The sequence below is a fragment of the Arachis ipaensis genome, chromosome B01 (assembly GCF_000816755.2).
Source record: "Arachis ipaensis cultivar K30076 chromosome B01, Araip1.1, whole genome shotgun sequence".
NCBI classification, from domain to species: domain Eukaryota; kingdom Viridiplantae; phylum Streptophyta; class Magnoliopsida; order Fabales; family Fabaceae; genus Arachis; species Arachis ipaensis.
In genome coordinates, this window is record NC_029785.2 from 62,843,709 (window position 1) to 62,858,137 (window position 14,429).

At 35.9% G+C, this 14,429-nt stretch overlaps 1 long non-coding RNA gene across 1 annotated transcript; it reads left to right on the plus strand.

Moving 5' to 3' along the window:
• Window positions 565-3,359, plus strand: LOC110271353. Its single transcript, XR_002362009.1, has 2 exons — window positions 565-872; window positions 3,267-3,359. It is a non-coding gene; the product is annotated as an uncharacterized LOC110271353 (long non-coding RNA).

The following is a 14,429-nucleotide window of genomic DNA, read 5'->3' on the forward strand; positions in this document are numbered from 1 at the left end:
CTTTCTTCCTAAATACAACACACACAAACAAAAGAAATAAACAGAGAAATGAAAAGGGAGAACAGAGAGCTTGAGATCCAAAGAGTGAGGGAGCCGTGAGGAAGAAGAGAAGGAGAAGGGCGTGGCGCCGCCGGCTGGGTACCGCAGCCGTTCATCTCATCGTTGCGCCGTGCATGTCGAGCCCGTCCCGCCACTGACGTCGCCGAAAGGAGAGCGACCACCATGAGGAGCCACCGCTGTCCTTGCTCGTCACCTCCCTTGGAGCCGTCGCCGTCGAGGACCAGCGGAGAGAGAAAATGCACGACGTTCAGGAAGAAGGAGTGCGACCCACTGCGTGAAGCTGTGCAGCTGTGTCGCTGTCACCGTCGTGCCCTGGTGCCGTTGAGGGATGCCACCATCATCGGTGGTGTGGTCGGAGCCGCTGTCGCTGGAGATAGAGCAAGCGCGAATCTGAGGAGGGAGAGAGAGAGATACGACGCAACAGAGAAGGAAGGAGAAGTCTTCTGTCACTGCAGCCACGTCTCTTCACCGCCGCTACCGTCGATGGAAGTCGTCGTCGTTGCCGAGCCGGTGCATCGCTGGACATCATCGCTGGAGGACCGAATGGAGAAGTTCGCCAGTTCTGCTTCTGCCTCTGGTTTCTGGAATCCGAGAAGACGCCACCGCCACTGCTGGAACTGTTATTGTTGCTCTGGCTCTGCTCTGGCTCCACTCTGAATCGTTACCATCGCTGTTTGGCTGATGCTGAGGCCTTCCACCATCATTGAAGCTTCCCAGAATCATCGTGGTTGCTGCCAAGAGAGCTGAATGGGTGCTAGAAACTGCTAAAAGAGCTACCATGTTTGATTATTTCTACGAGTTGTGACATCGAGGTAGGGGATTTATTTTAAAGTTAACAATTTTAACTTATGAATGCCAATGAGATTTAGTGAGTAATTGCAAATAATTCATAAACATGATTAATTGATAGGAATAAGCGTGGTTTGAGGTTGTGAAATTTGGATTAAGTTTGGTATTGAGATGATTTTCTAGTATTTCAATTAATTTATTGATTTTAGGTTTTGGCTGTGAATGTCATTGGGTGTTCTTGTTGTGAGTGATTGATTAATTGACAAGGTTAATTTTGGATTGAGGTTATGATTGATATCGATTTTCTGATTTTGATAGAATTGTTGAAAATTCTGATTTTATGTGATTATGCTGAATTGGTTGAGTTGTGACTGTATCCTGATTATTGAGAATAAATGCTTGCTGTTGATTTTAGTTATCTGATGTATCAGAATGGCTGTGAAATTAACTTGTGACTGGTTGGGATTGGTTTTGGTGGTTATTGAAGGATTGTAACTTAAGGGATTAAACTGTTTTGAGAACCTGATTTTCTGAAATAACATAGTAAACTTTAAGAGTATATAAATAATTTTGTAATGGTTAGACTAATTTTCTGTGTCATGATTTATTGATTCTGACTTGGCTGTGATTGTGGTTGGTTTCATTGTTGTAAGTGATTAATTGATGCGGTTGATTTTGGTTTGAGGCTATGCTTGTTACCTAAATTTTGGGTTACATTGATTTCTTAATTTGGTTGTTGATTTAAGATTTATTTGAAGATGATGGACATTATTGCAAGCTGGTTTTGAAAATGTTATTTACTGGATATGCTAATTTGATTGGATAATTTTGTGTGGAGTATTGAATTGAGTTTGAATGAACCAAGATTGAAATAAAAATTTTAGAACGAGTTAAAGTTTATTTGACAAATAGATCTCTTGGAAATTCGGATTTTTATTCGATTATGTCAAGTTGGTTGTTATTGTTGATTTAAGGTTAACTAGAGTTGATTTTGAGAACGGTTAAAGGATTGAAGGTTGATTACTGAAATATTTTCCTAAAGTGTGATCTTTTGAATAAAATGGTAACTTTGCTAATAACTAAAGAACTTTAAAAATAACTAGGTATATGAAAAGTTGGTGTTTGGAATATTAGTTATGAATCTTTGAAGCTAGACTGGTTTACTTTTAAAGAATGGTTTATGGAAACTCTGATTTTAATTGATGTTAGGATGTTGGTCTTAAAATGATTTATAATGAGATGAATATTTAGATTTTGTTGTTGTGATAACTGCTGATAAAAGGGCTGGTAAATTGTTGAGAAAGAGGGAACCCGTAAGGGTGGCTAAGTCCGAGTTTTAGTGGAGGTGCTGCTGAAATTTTTATAAAATTGAGGTTTTGTCTGAAATGTTTTAGATTTGGGAAACTGTGTTATTTGATTTATTTAAGAAAAAGGATTTTGTTATAAAGTTGATTTGAAGATGAAAAGAGTTATGGTTTTGGCATGAAATAAAGGATTACCTTTTAGGAGATTGGTGGATTTATAACATTTGAGTTGGAATAGTAAAGAGTTACTGAACAAGAGTGTGAAACTGATAATTGGTTAAATTTGGGAAGTACCCACGAACTGAATGATCATTGATCTCGGGGAAACCTATAAATTGTTATTTGTTTTAAATGTGGGAAAATCCACGAATTGATAATCATTGATTACGGGAATAACCCACTAACTGTTATATGTTGATCTCGGGTATAATCCACGAACCGAGGATCATTGTTTTGTTTGTGAATTGATCTCGGGAACGCCCACGAACTGAGGATCACCGTTTCCCCTGTGCGTATATTATGGGGTCAGGCTTTGCGCCGACTGCCGGTAGTCACGAAGGAGTGGTAGTCTTACCACCGACACATATGCACTAAGGACACAAAGGGAGGCCATATCTGGGACTTGTTCCTAGGTAATGTCGGGCTGCAGGGTGTAAACCGACACGTGTGCTCATGGCCTGCTTAGGACAGACATGCATCATATTGGTTGTGCATTTATATTTGGTTGTGTTTGCTTGTATTACTTCTCTGTGATTGTGTTGTTTGTTTTATTGTGATTTGTTTGTGTGTTGAATTGAGTTTCTTACTTGTGCTAGTAGTCTATAAATGTATAGAAATGATCAATAACTGTTTGTTGTGACTGAGAATCAATTATGTGGCTGAAAGATATTTAATATGACAAATTTTGTGATTGAGATCTGTTTTGGGTTTAGAAATTTAAAGAAAGTAATTATTTATCTAAAGTAATATTAAAAAGTATTTCAAAGGGTTTGACAAAGATGGTTTATTAAGCAAAGTTAATTATTTGCATGTTAATCATTACTTTTACGGCGTTCCCATTTCCTATTGAGAACGTGTGGTTTGTTCTCACCCCAAAATCTTCTACCCTTTCAGTGACACAGGTTCGAAGACTCAGTTTGAAGCTGCGAGAGATTATAGAATTTACTTATGAGTTAAGTTACTTTCATAGAGTTCCCTCGTCCTTATTACTTTAGTTTTTATTTTATACAGAGGGATAGGAGTTGTACTTGAGTTTTATTTAAATTCTTTTGTATATTATTATTTATTATTACTAATTATGTGATTATTATTACTTGGTGATATTTGCTGTACGATTTTAATCAATAAAAACAAAATTTTTCTAGAATTTTCTATAAAACTGAATCGCGATATTGAATGAAAGGCTCAATAGTAAATAGTTAATAAAGGAAAACGTGTTAGTAACGCCTTACTTTCGGTAGGATCATGGCGTTCTGGAAGTTGGGTCGTTACAAATGGTATCAGAGCAGTTCATTCCTGTTAGAGACTTGGGAATGGACTGACTATGCTTCACTGCATACTCTGAGTGTCTGTCATGCTTTGTGACTTGTTCTGATAACAAGAGTTTAAGTTTTATATGCATGAATGTCTGATGATTAATGCTATTAGTCTACCATTGCATGCCTCATGGTATTAGGTCTGGCCAACTTAATACTAATGATTTATGTATATGGGAACACTAATAGGTTATGATAGACGAAATAGAAGAATAGGTATTGCGATTCACGGGGTTTGGGGGCATTAGAAGTTATGAAGTTAGCTTCGATTTAACGTATAATCTGTATTCGTGCCACATGAACTCATACCATCCTTTTCTTCGTTGCTTTCATTGGAATTCTCTGGTTTGAATTTCCTACTTAGAATGTGATTTGATTGTTCCCAACCATACTTTGTGATTCTTGTATACCTTTTCTTGCCTATGAATCTGACTCTTTGAATATTCATCATTGACAATGCCTATGCTTTTGTTCATATATTCTATTTTCCTTGATTTAAGTTCGAATTTATTTTATTCTAGCAATTTTCGAGGGCAAAAATTTTTCTAAGGTGGGTAGAATGTAACAACCCTAGTTTTTGAAAATCAAATAATTAGTTATTTGTGATTTATTTTATTTGTTGATAATTTTATTTTAAGAAAATTATTTTACTAAAGGTAGTTAAATAGAGTTTCATGATAATTGGAGTTTAAATTAATTAGAATTTTTATATAATCTTTATTGGATATTTGATATAATTAAAATTATAATTTTAGTAATTAAAAAATAAGAAAGAATTGTACCGTTCAATTTAAGTAATTTTTATTATGAATAAATTATATTCTATTTTATTAATTTGTACTCTTAGAGATTAATTTATTAGAAATGATTAGTTTGATTTTTATAAATACTTTAAGTTTACGTTAATTAATATTTATGCACAATTTTTATTATAATTAGTTATTTTATAAATTGAAATTAAAGTTTTGGTAATAGAAAAATAAAGAAAAGTGATATCATTTAATTTGAATAATTAATATTTTGAGTTTAAACTATATTTTATAAAATGTTATTGATATTATTAATTTGTACTCTTAGAGATTAATTTATTAGAAATGATTAGTTTGATTTTTATAAATACTTTAAGTTTACGTTAATTAATATTTATGCACAATTTTTATTATAATTAGTTATTTTATAAATTGAAATTAAAGTTTTGGTAATAGAAAAATAAAGAAAAGTGATATCATTTAATTTGAATAATTAATATTTTGAGTTTAAACTATATTTTATAAAATATTATTGATATGTTCATTTTATAATGTAAATTAGAAATAATTAATTGAACTTAGCAATATGTTGATAAATAATGTTCCTAAATATTTTTAATAGAGTATATTTGATTTTAAAATTGTTCTACCCTCGTTCCAATAAGCTCCAAAGTTCAACATTAATATCTCCAAGCTTTGATGAATTTTCACATAAGCTAAGGGCTCCCAAAACTAATCCTTATATATTCCCGGATCCCAAATCTTGTTTCTACACCCGTCTTTAGGTTGATCACCATTGTTCCAACCGGGTGGCAAGCAATCCGAATTCTCTATGAGGAATTGATGATTGCATATTTGACGATATATTTTGGTTTGATTTAAGTGGATTTCATCACTTAAATCTACATTTATTCATCCGAATAGCATACTTTTGTGTTCTCTCCCTTAATTGAGCTTAATTGTGAAAACATGCTATTTTGTGCTTAATTTAATCACTTTTATACCATTTTTATCCCATTCGATGCCTTGATGGTTTTGATGAGTGATTTCAGGTGTAATAGGTTGGAATGGCTTGATCAAGAAAAGAATGCATGAGTATTTAAAGAAGAGAAGAATGGGTAGTTAGGCTTGTATTAGATTTTTATAGGTTGTTATATAGGTTAGGTGGGAAGCTTATGTTAATCAAAGATTCAAATTTTGAGCTCACTTAGCTATATATAACCTAACCTTAACCCTAACCCCATTACAACCTATGAAAAGACCTCATGATAGGTGTATGCATGCATTGAATAATTGTTGATTGTTAGATGACAAACAAATCTTGGAAATCATGATTAGTGTAACAACCCTACTTTTTGAAAATCAAATAATTAGTTATTTGTGATTTATCTTATTTGTTGATAATTTTATTTTAAGAAAAATTATTTTACTAAAGGTAATTAAATAGAGTTTCATGATAATTGGAGTTTAAATTAATTAGAATTCTTATATAATCTTTATTGGATATTTGATATAATTGTAATTATAATTTTAGTAATTGAAAAATAAGAAAGAATTGTACCGTTCAATTTAAGTAATTTTTATTATGAATAAATTATATTCTATTTTATTAATTTGTACTCTTAGAGATTAATTTATTAGAAATGATTAGTTTGATTTTTATAAATACTTTAAGTTTACGTTAATTAATATTTATGCACAATTTTTATTATAATTAGTTATTTTATAAATTGAAATTAAAGTTTTGGTAATAGAAAAATAAAGAAAAGTGATATCATTTAATTTGAATAATTAATATTTTGAGTTTAAATTATATTTCATAAAATGTGATTGACATGTTCATTTTATAATGTAAATTAGTAATATGTTGATAAAAAATATTCCTAGATATTTTTAATAGAGTATATTTGATTTTTAAATTGTTCTACCCTCCAATTTTATCAAAATATCTATTCATATCTATCCATATTTCTTTATAAAATTCCTAATTTCTAACCCTAATTCCCAAATTAAATCAGAAACCCTAATTTCAAACCCTAACCCTTTCACCCTCACCATCCGTCAGCCATACCCCACCCCCTTTCTTCCTAAACACAACACACACAAACAAAAGAAAGAAACAGAGAAATGAAAAGGGAGAACAGCGAGCTTGAGATCCAGAGAGTGAGGGAGCCGCGAGGAAGAGGAAAAGGAGAAGGGCGTGGCACCGCCGGCTGGGTACTGCCGCCGTTCATCTCATCGTTGCGCCGTGCACGTCGAGCCCGTCCCGCCGCTGACGTCGCCGAAAGGAGAGCGACCACCATGAGGAGCCACCGCCGTCCTTGCTCGTCACCTCCCTTGGAGCCGTCGCCGTCGAGGACCAGCGGAGAGAGAGAACGCGTGACGTTCAGGAAGGAGGAGTGCGACCCACTGCGTGAAGCTATGCCGCTGTGTCGCTGTCGCCGTCGTTCCTTGGTGCCGTCGAGGGAAGCCACCATCATCGCTGGTGTGGTTGGATCTGCCATCGCTGGAGAGAGAGCAAGCGTGAATCTGAGGAGGGAGAGAGAGAGATATGACGCAACAGGGGAGGAAGGAGAAGTCTTCTATCACTGCAGCCGTGTCTCTTCACCGCCGCTACCGTCGATGGAAGTCGTTGCCGTCGCCGAGCCACTGCATCGCCGAACATCATCGCTGGAGGACCGAATGGAGAAGCTCTCCAGTTCTGCTTATGCCTTTGGTTTCTGGAATCCGAGAAGATGCCACCGCCGCTGCTAGAACTGTTATTGTTGCTCTGGCCCTGCTCTGGTTCCACTTTGAATCGTTACCGTCGCTGTTTGACTGATGCTGAGGCCTTCCACCATCACTGGAGTTTCCCAGAATCATCGTGGTTGCTGCCAAGAGAGCTGAATGGGTGCTGGAAACTGCTAACGGAGCTACCATATTTGATTATTTCTACGAGTTGTGACATCGAGGTAGGGGATTTATTTCAAAGTTAACAATTTTAACTTATGAATGCCAATGAGGTTTAGTGAGTAATTGCAAATAATTCATAAACATGATTAATTGATAGGAATAAGCTTGGTTTGAGGTTGTGAAATTTGGATTAAGTTTGGTATTGAGATGATTTCCTAGTATTTCAATTAATTTATTGATTTTAGGTTGTGGCTATGAATGTCATTGGGTGTTCTTGTTGTAAGTGATTGATTAATTGACAAGGTTAATTTTGGATTGAGGCTGTGATTGATATCGGTTTTCTGATTTTGATAGAATTGTTGAAAATCCTGATTTTATGTATTTATGCTGAATTGGTTGAGTTGTGACTGTATCCTGATTATTGAGAATAAATGCTTGTTGTTGATTTTAGTTATCTGATGTATCGGAATGGCTGTGAAATTAACTTGTGACTGGTTGGGATTGGTTTTGGTGGTTATTGAAGGATTGGAACTTAAGGGATTAAACTGTTTTGAGAACTGATTTTTTGAAATAATATAGTAAACTTTAAGAGTATATAAATAATTTTGTAATGGTTAGACTAATTTTTTGTGTCATGATTTATAGATTCTGACTTGGCTGTGATTGTGGCTGGTTTCATTGTTGTAAGTGATTAATTGATGAGGTTGATTTTGGTTTGAGGCTATGCTTGTTACCTAAATTTCAGGTTACATTGATTTCCTAATTTGGTTGTTGACTTAAGATTTATTTGAAGATGATGGACATTGTTTCAAGCTGGTTTGGAAAATGTTATTTACTGGATATGCTATTTTGATTGGGTAATTTTGTGTGGAGTATTGAATTTAGTTTGAATGAACCAAGATTGAAATTAAAAATTGTAGAACGAGTTAAAGTTTATTTGACAAACAGATCTCTTGGAAATTCGGATTTTATTCGATTATGTCAAGTTGGTTGTTATTGTTGATTTAAGGTTAACTAGAGTTGATTTTGAGAACGGTTAAAGGATTGAAGGTTGATTACTGAAATATGAAAAGTTGGTGTTTGGAATATTAGTTATGAATCTTTGAAGCTGGACTGGTTTACTTTTAAAGAATGGTTTATGGAAACTCTGATTTTAATTGATTTTAGGATGTTGGTCTTAAACTAATTTATAATGAGATGATTATTTAGATTCTGTTATTGTAATAACTGCTGATAAAAGGGCTTGTAAATTGTTGAGAAAGAGGGAACCCGTAAGGGTGGCTAAGTCCGAGTTTTAGGGGAGGTGCTGCTGAAATTTTTATAAAATTGAGGTTTTGTCTGAAATATTTTGGATTTGGGAAACTGTGTTATTTGATTTATTAAGAACAGAATAAATTATATTTCGATTTTGATTTATTTAAGAAAAAGGATTTTGTTATAAAGTTGATTTGAAGATGAAAAGAGTTATGGTTTTGGCTTGAAATAAAGGATTACCTTTTAGGAGATTGGTGGATTTATAACATTTGAGTTGGAATAGTAAAGAGTTACTGAACAAGAATGTGAAATTGATAATTGGTTAAATTCGGGAAGTACCCAAGAACTGAATAATCATTGATCTCGGGGAAGCCTATAAATTGTTATTTGTTTTAAATGCGGGAAAACCCACGAATTGATAATCATTGATTACGGGAATAACCCACTAACTGTTATATGTTGATCTCGGGTATAACCCACGAACTGAGGATCATGTTTGTTATTGTATGTTGATCTCGGGGAACCCACGAACTGAGGATCGTTATTTTGTTTGTGAATTGATCTCGGAGATGCCCACAAACTGAGGATCACTATTTCCCCTTGTGCGTATATTATGGGGTCGGGCTTTGCGCCGACTGCCGGTAGTCACGAAGGAGTGGTATTCTTACCACCGACATATATGCACTAAGGACACAAAGGAAAGCCATATCTGGGACTTGTTCCTAGGTAATGTCGGGCTGCAGGGTGTAAACCGACACGTGAACTCATGGCCTGCTTAGGACAGACATGCATCATATTGGTTGTGCATTTATATTTGGTTGTGTTTGCTTGTATTACTTCTCTGTGATTGTATTGTTTGTTTTATTGTGATTTGTTTGTGTGTTGAATTGAGTTTCTTACTTGTGCTAGTAGTCTGTGAATGTATAGAAATGATTAATAACTGTTTGTTGTGACTGAGATTCAATTATGTGGCTGAAAGATATTTAATATGACAAATTTTGTGATTGAGATCTGTTTTGGGTTTAGAAATTTAAAGAAAGTAATTATTTATCTAAAGTAATTTTAAAAAGTATTTCAAAGGGTTTGACAAAGATGGTTTATTAAGCAAAGTTAATTATTTGCATGTTAATCGTTACTTTTATGGCATTCCCATTCCCTACTGAGAACGTGTGGTTTGTTCTCACCCAAAAATCTTCCACCCTTTCAGTGACATAGGTTCGAAGACTCAGTTTGAAGCTGCGGGAGATTATAGAATTTACTTATGAGTTAAGTTACTTTCATAGAGTTCCCTCGTCCTTATTACTTTAGTTTTTATTTTATATAGAGGGATAGGAGTTGTACTTGAGTTTTATTTAAATTCTTTTGTATATTATTATTTATTATTACTAATTATGTGATTATTATTACTTGGCGATGTTTGCTGTACGATTTTAATCAATAAAAACAATTTTTTTCTAGAATTTTCTATAAAACTGAATCGCGATATCGAACTAAAATCTCAATAGTAAATAGTTAATAAAGGAAAATAGGTTTGTAACGCCTTACTTTCGGTACGATCATGACGTTCTGGAAGTTGGGTCGTTACAATTAGAGGAGAATTGAGTGGTCAACCCTAAACACTAGAGAGGATAGAGTGCAAACACTTCCGGTGCGGGTTTGACGCTCAATTCCTTGTTCCTGGCTTTCACGAGCTTTCTTCATGCAAGCTATATACACTCCATTTTGATGCTTTGAATTGGTAGACTCATGAATTATTTTGTCATTTTGGCCCTATGTGCTCATGTATATTCTTGGAAGTTGATTTACCTTTGACCAAGTAGATAGATACATTTGCATTAGTTGCATCCATATAGGTAATTTGCATTTAATAAATTCCCATTTTCCTATGATTCTTTGGTCTTTCAATCCCTTTTAGCATGAGGACATGCTTGTTTTAAGTGTGGGGAGATTTGATGAACCCTAATTTTAGGGTTTATTTTGTGTAGAATTTGGAGGGTTCTATCAACATTGTATTACACTTATCCATATAAAATGCATGGTTTTATGTCTCTTTCCTAATTTTGCTTGATGATTGAAAACATGCTTTTTAGGCCCTAAATAAGCCATATTTTAATCTCTCTCTATTGTCAGGGACACGAACGCGTGGACCGTGTTGTGCTAATCGCACACCAGCCGCACGATTCCAGCCCAGATTGCTGGGCGTTGGATCTTTACGCCAATTTCTAGATTACACGTTCGCGTGAGTGACGCGGACGTGTGGGAGGTATGTTCACGTTCACTTTCCTTTACTTCCTAATGCACTTGTGACGCGGACGCGTTAGCGACGCTTACGTGTCGCGTGCATTTTTGTATATGCAATTATGCAGTATGCAATATGCAGTGCTAATGTAGATGCTATGAATACTCCCAGGTTCAATGAAATAAAATAAAGATAAAAATAAACAACACGAAATAAAATTGAAACAGGAACGATCATACCATGGTGGGTTGTCTCCCACCTAGCACTTTTAGTTAAAGTCCTTAAGTTGGACATTTGATGAGCTTCCTGTTATGGTGGCTTATGCTTAAATTCATCCAGAAATCTCCACCAATGTTTGGAATGCCAACAGCCTCCGAGGTTCTAAACTAGGCATGTAAAGCTTCTGAGCAGCTTCAAACAGATTCTCAGGCTCCCGGGGTGACGAATGTCAGAATATTTTCCAGGATCCCAAACCTTGATTTTAGATCCGCCTTTGTCTTGATCTATATTCTTCCATCCGGGAGGTTTAGAAATTGGATTCTCACCAAGATGACCAAACATTTTCCGAGACCCATTCAATTGAACATGATACCAATCCGTGCACTTCGAATTGAAGCGTGGAACCTTATTGAATCTTGCACACCAGCTCTTAGTATGAGCCATTTCCCTCTTACTCTTAAAGCCGCAGAGAGCTCTAAGCTGGCCATCTGTTTCAAGCAAACCATATTCGAGTGAAAAAGTAAAGATAAAGGTTAAGGATTGTACCCACTTGAAGCTTGTATTAGGTGGTAATGGCCTTGGGATAGGTGTTTCTAGTGGTTCTGTAAGCTTTACTCCCTTGTATTCTTCTGTGAATTTCTCCACTTCTTCAAGGTTCTTCAACTGCAACTGCGTCCTGATCAAAGTCTTCTATGTCTTCCTCATCACTCAGGTCATACGTTGGAGGTTGAGAGAAATCCACTTTGACATCATCTTCGTATTCACTTGGATAAGGTTCTTCAGGCTCATGGAGTTCAGTTGCAGAGGCAAATTCATGACTAGGAAAGCTTGATTCATGATCATCACTGCCTAGGGAATCAATTTCTTGGTCTGTTCCGTCCAATTTTTCACAAGGTATATACTTCAGGGGTTGTGCACTATCCTCCTTGGCATTAATTTCGAACTTCTCAGCGGAATCCTTTACAGTTCTCGATTCCCATGGAGGTTCAACATCTCCTAAATCTTCAACCACTTCTTCCTCTAAAACTATCATGGCTTCCTCCACTTGTTCCAATACAAAGCCATGCTCCTCATTGCCCACCGAAGTTTCTAGTGTCTCCTTCATGCTACACTCTTCTTTTGATTCTCCACATGTAGCCATGGGAGTACTTTGAGTGCTCAAATGTCGGGAAGCTATTATATTTACTACCTCGGTTAAGGCAGTAGTGAGTTCCAGTACGTCCCTTTGCATCTTCGCTTGCCCTTGAAGAAGAACACGAAGTCTGTCGTCCATAGGAGGTTGGGGTGGGTATGAGGGTTCATTGGTTGGGAGAGAGGGTTCATAATAAGAATGTGGTGGTTCCTGGGAGTAATTGGATTGGTATTGTGGTGGATAAGGGTCATACGATGGTGAATGGTGAAAAGGAACTTGTGAGTGTGGTGGTCCAAAGCTACGTTGAGAGGATGGTCTATAAGCACATGGTGGGACTTGTTGGTAAATACAAAGGGGTCCACCATATCTATCAGCTTGGTATGCATTGTTGAGAGGTCCTTGCCCATGATATCTTGGAGGGTGTTGTTGCCTAAAGGGTTGATCAGATCCTCTTGGCTCAATCCATCTTTGATTGCTTAGACCTTGATGCATATTCCTGTTATAGTTTCCACTCCTTTCAACAAATTCAGAACCAAACTCAAAGCGAGAGGGGTGAGAATTCATAGTAGCTAATAGAAATAAAAGGGAAAAATAAAAACAAATAAACAAGTAAAAGAAAAATATTTACAATAACCAATAATAAGGCACACGTTTGTAATTCTCCGGCAACGGCGCCATTTTGAAGAACGAATGATTGACGGTTTAGAATTCAGAATAAATTCCCGTTGCAAGTATAGTTTCTAAACCAAGCAATCATCCTTTCTTACAAACGTTTTGGTTGTCACAAGTAACAAACCCCTTTAAAATTGATAACCAAAGTATTCAAACCTCGGGTCGTCTTCTCAAGGAACTGCAGGGAGGTATGTTCTTATTATTGGTTATGAGTTTTGTAAATTGGGGGTTTTGAAAGTAAGGAACAAGTAATTTAAATGACAAGTAAAATAAATAAATAACTATAAAATAAACTCTTGGCAAGGTATGAAAATTCGGAATGCCTATCCTAGTTATTCTTATGAGAATTGAAGTTAATCCCACTTAGTCAACCTTTACGAAAGCAAGGGAAAGTCAAGTGGACTAATTAGTTAGATCCCTAAGTCCTAGCCAACTCCTAAGGAAAGACTAGAGTTAGTAGAATTCAATTCAATTAGTAGACATAACAATCAATCACGATAAGTTTGATAACTCAAGAGCCTCCAGTTAATCAATTAAAGCCAAGAATATAAAAAGCTAAATAAGAATCATAAACTGAAATACCTCAAATTATATTAAATAGAATATTCAAATCTAATATGGAAAAATTCATAAATTAAATTGGAAAAATAAATAAAAGGAACATGAACCTGGGAGGAAGTTGAAATAATAAGTTGAAATAATAAGAAATCCTGATTCTTTTAAGAGGAATCCTAATCCTAAAACCTAAGAGAGAGGAGAGAACCTCTCCCTCTAAAAACTACATCTAAATTATGAAAAGTGAATAATTGAAGACATGTTAATGAATGGATGCATTCCTCTACTTTATAACCTTTAATCTGTGTTTTCTGGACTTGGATCTGGGCCAAAAAGGGTTTCAAAAATCGCTGGGGGCATTTTCTGCAGTTTCTGGTGCGTGGCGTCTGTCACGCGTCCGCGTGGGTCACGCTGTCGCGTCATTTGGGAGTTTTCCTTATCACGCATTCGCTTCGGTCACGCGTATGCGTCATTTACGTTCTGCTCAAGGCACGTGTCCGCGTTAGTCACTGGTGCACGAAATTGTGATGTCACATTCATAATTTGTCACGGTTAGGAGATCTAAGAGATATTCATTCTAGCTTATTTCATGTAGAACTGAAGTGTTTGTCAGGCACGCGTTCATAAGGGGGAAGGATGATTAGCGTCACACATAATCATCACCTTCATCACGTTCTTGGGTGCGAATGGATATCTTAGAAGCGAAATAAGATGAATTGAATAGAAAACAGTAGTACTTGCATTAATCTTCGAGGAACAGCAGAGCTCCACACCTTAATCTATGGAGTGTAGAAACTCTACCGTTAAAAATACATAAGTGAAAGGTCCAGGCATGGCCGAGATGGCCAGCCTCCAAAACGTGATCAAAGGATCATAAGGTAATCCAAAGATGCCTAATACAATAGTAAGAGGTCCTATTTATAATAAACTAGCTACTAGGGTTTACATGAGTAAGTATTTGATGTATAAATCCACTTCCGGGGCCCACTTGGTGTGTGTTTGGGCTGAGCTTAAGTGTTGCACGTGCAT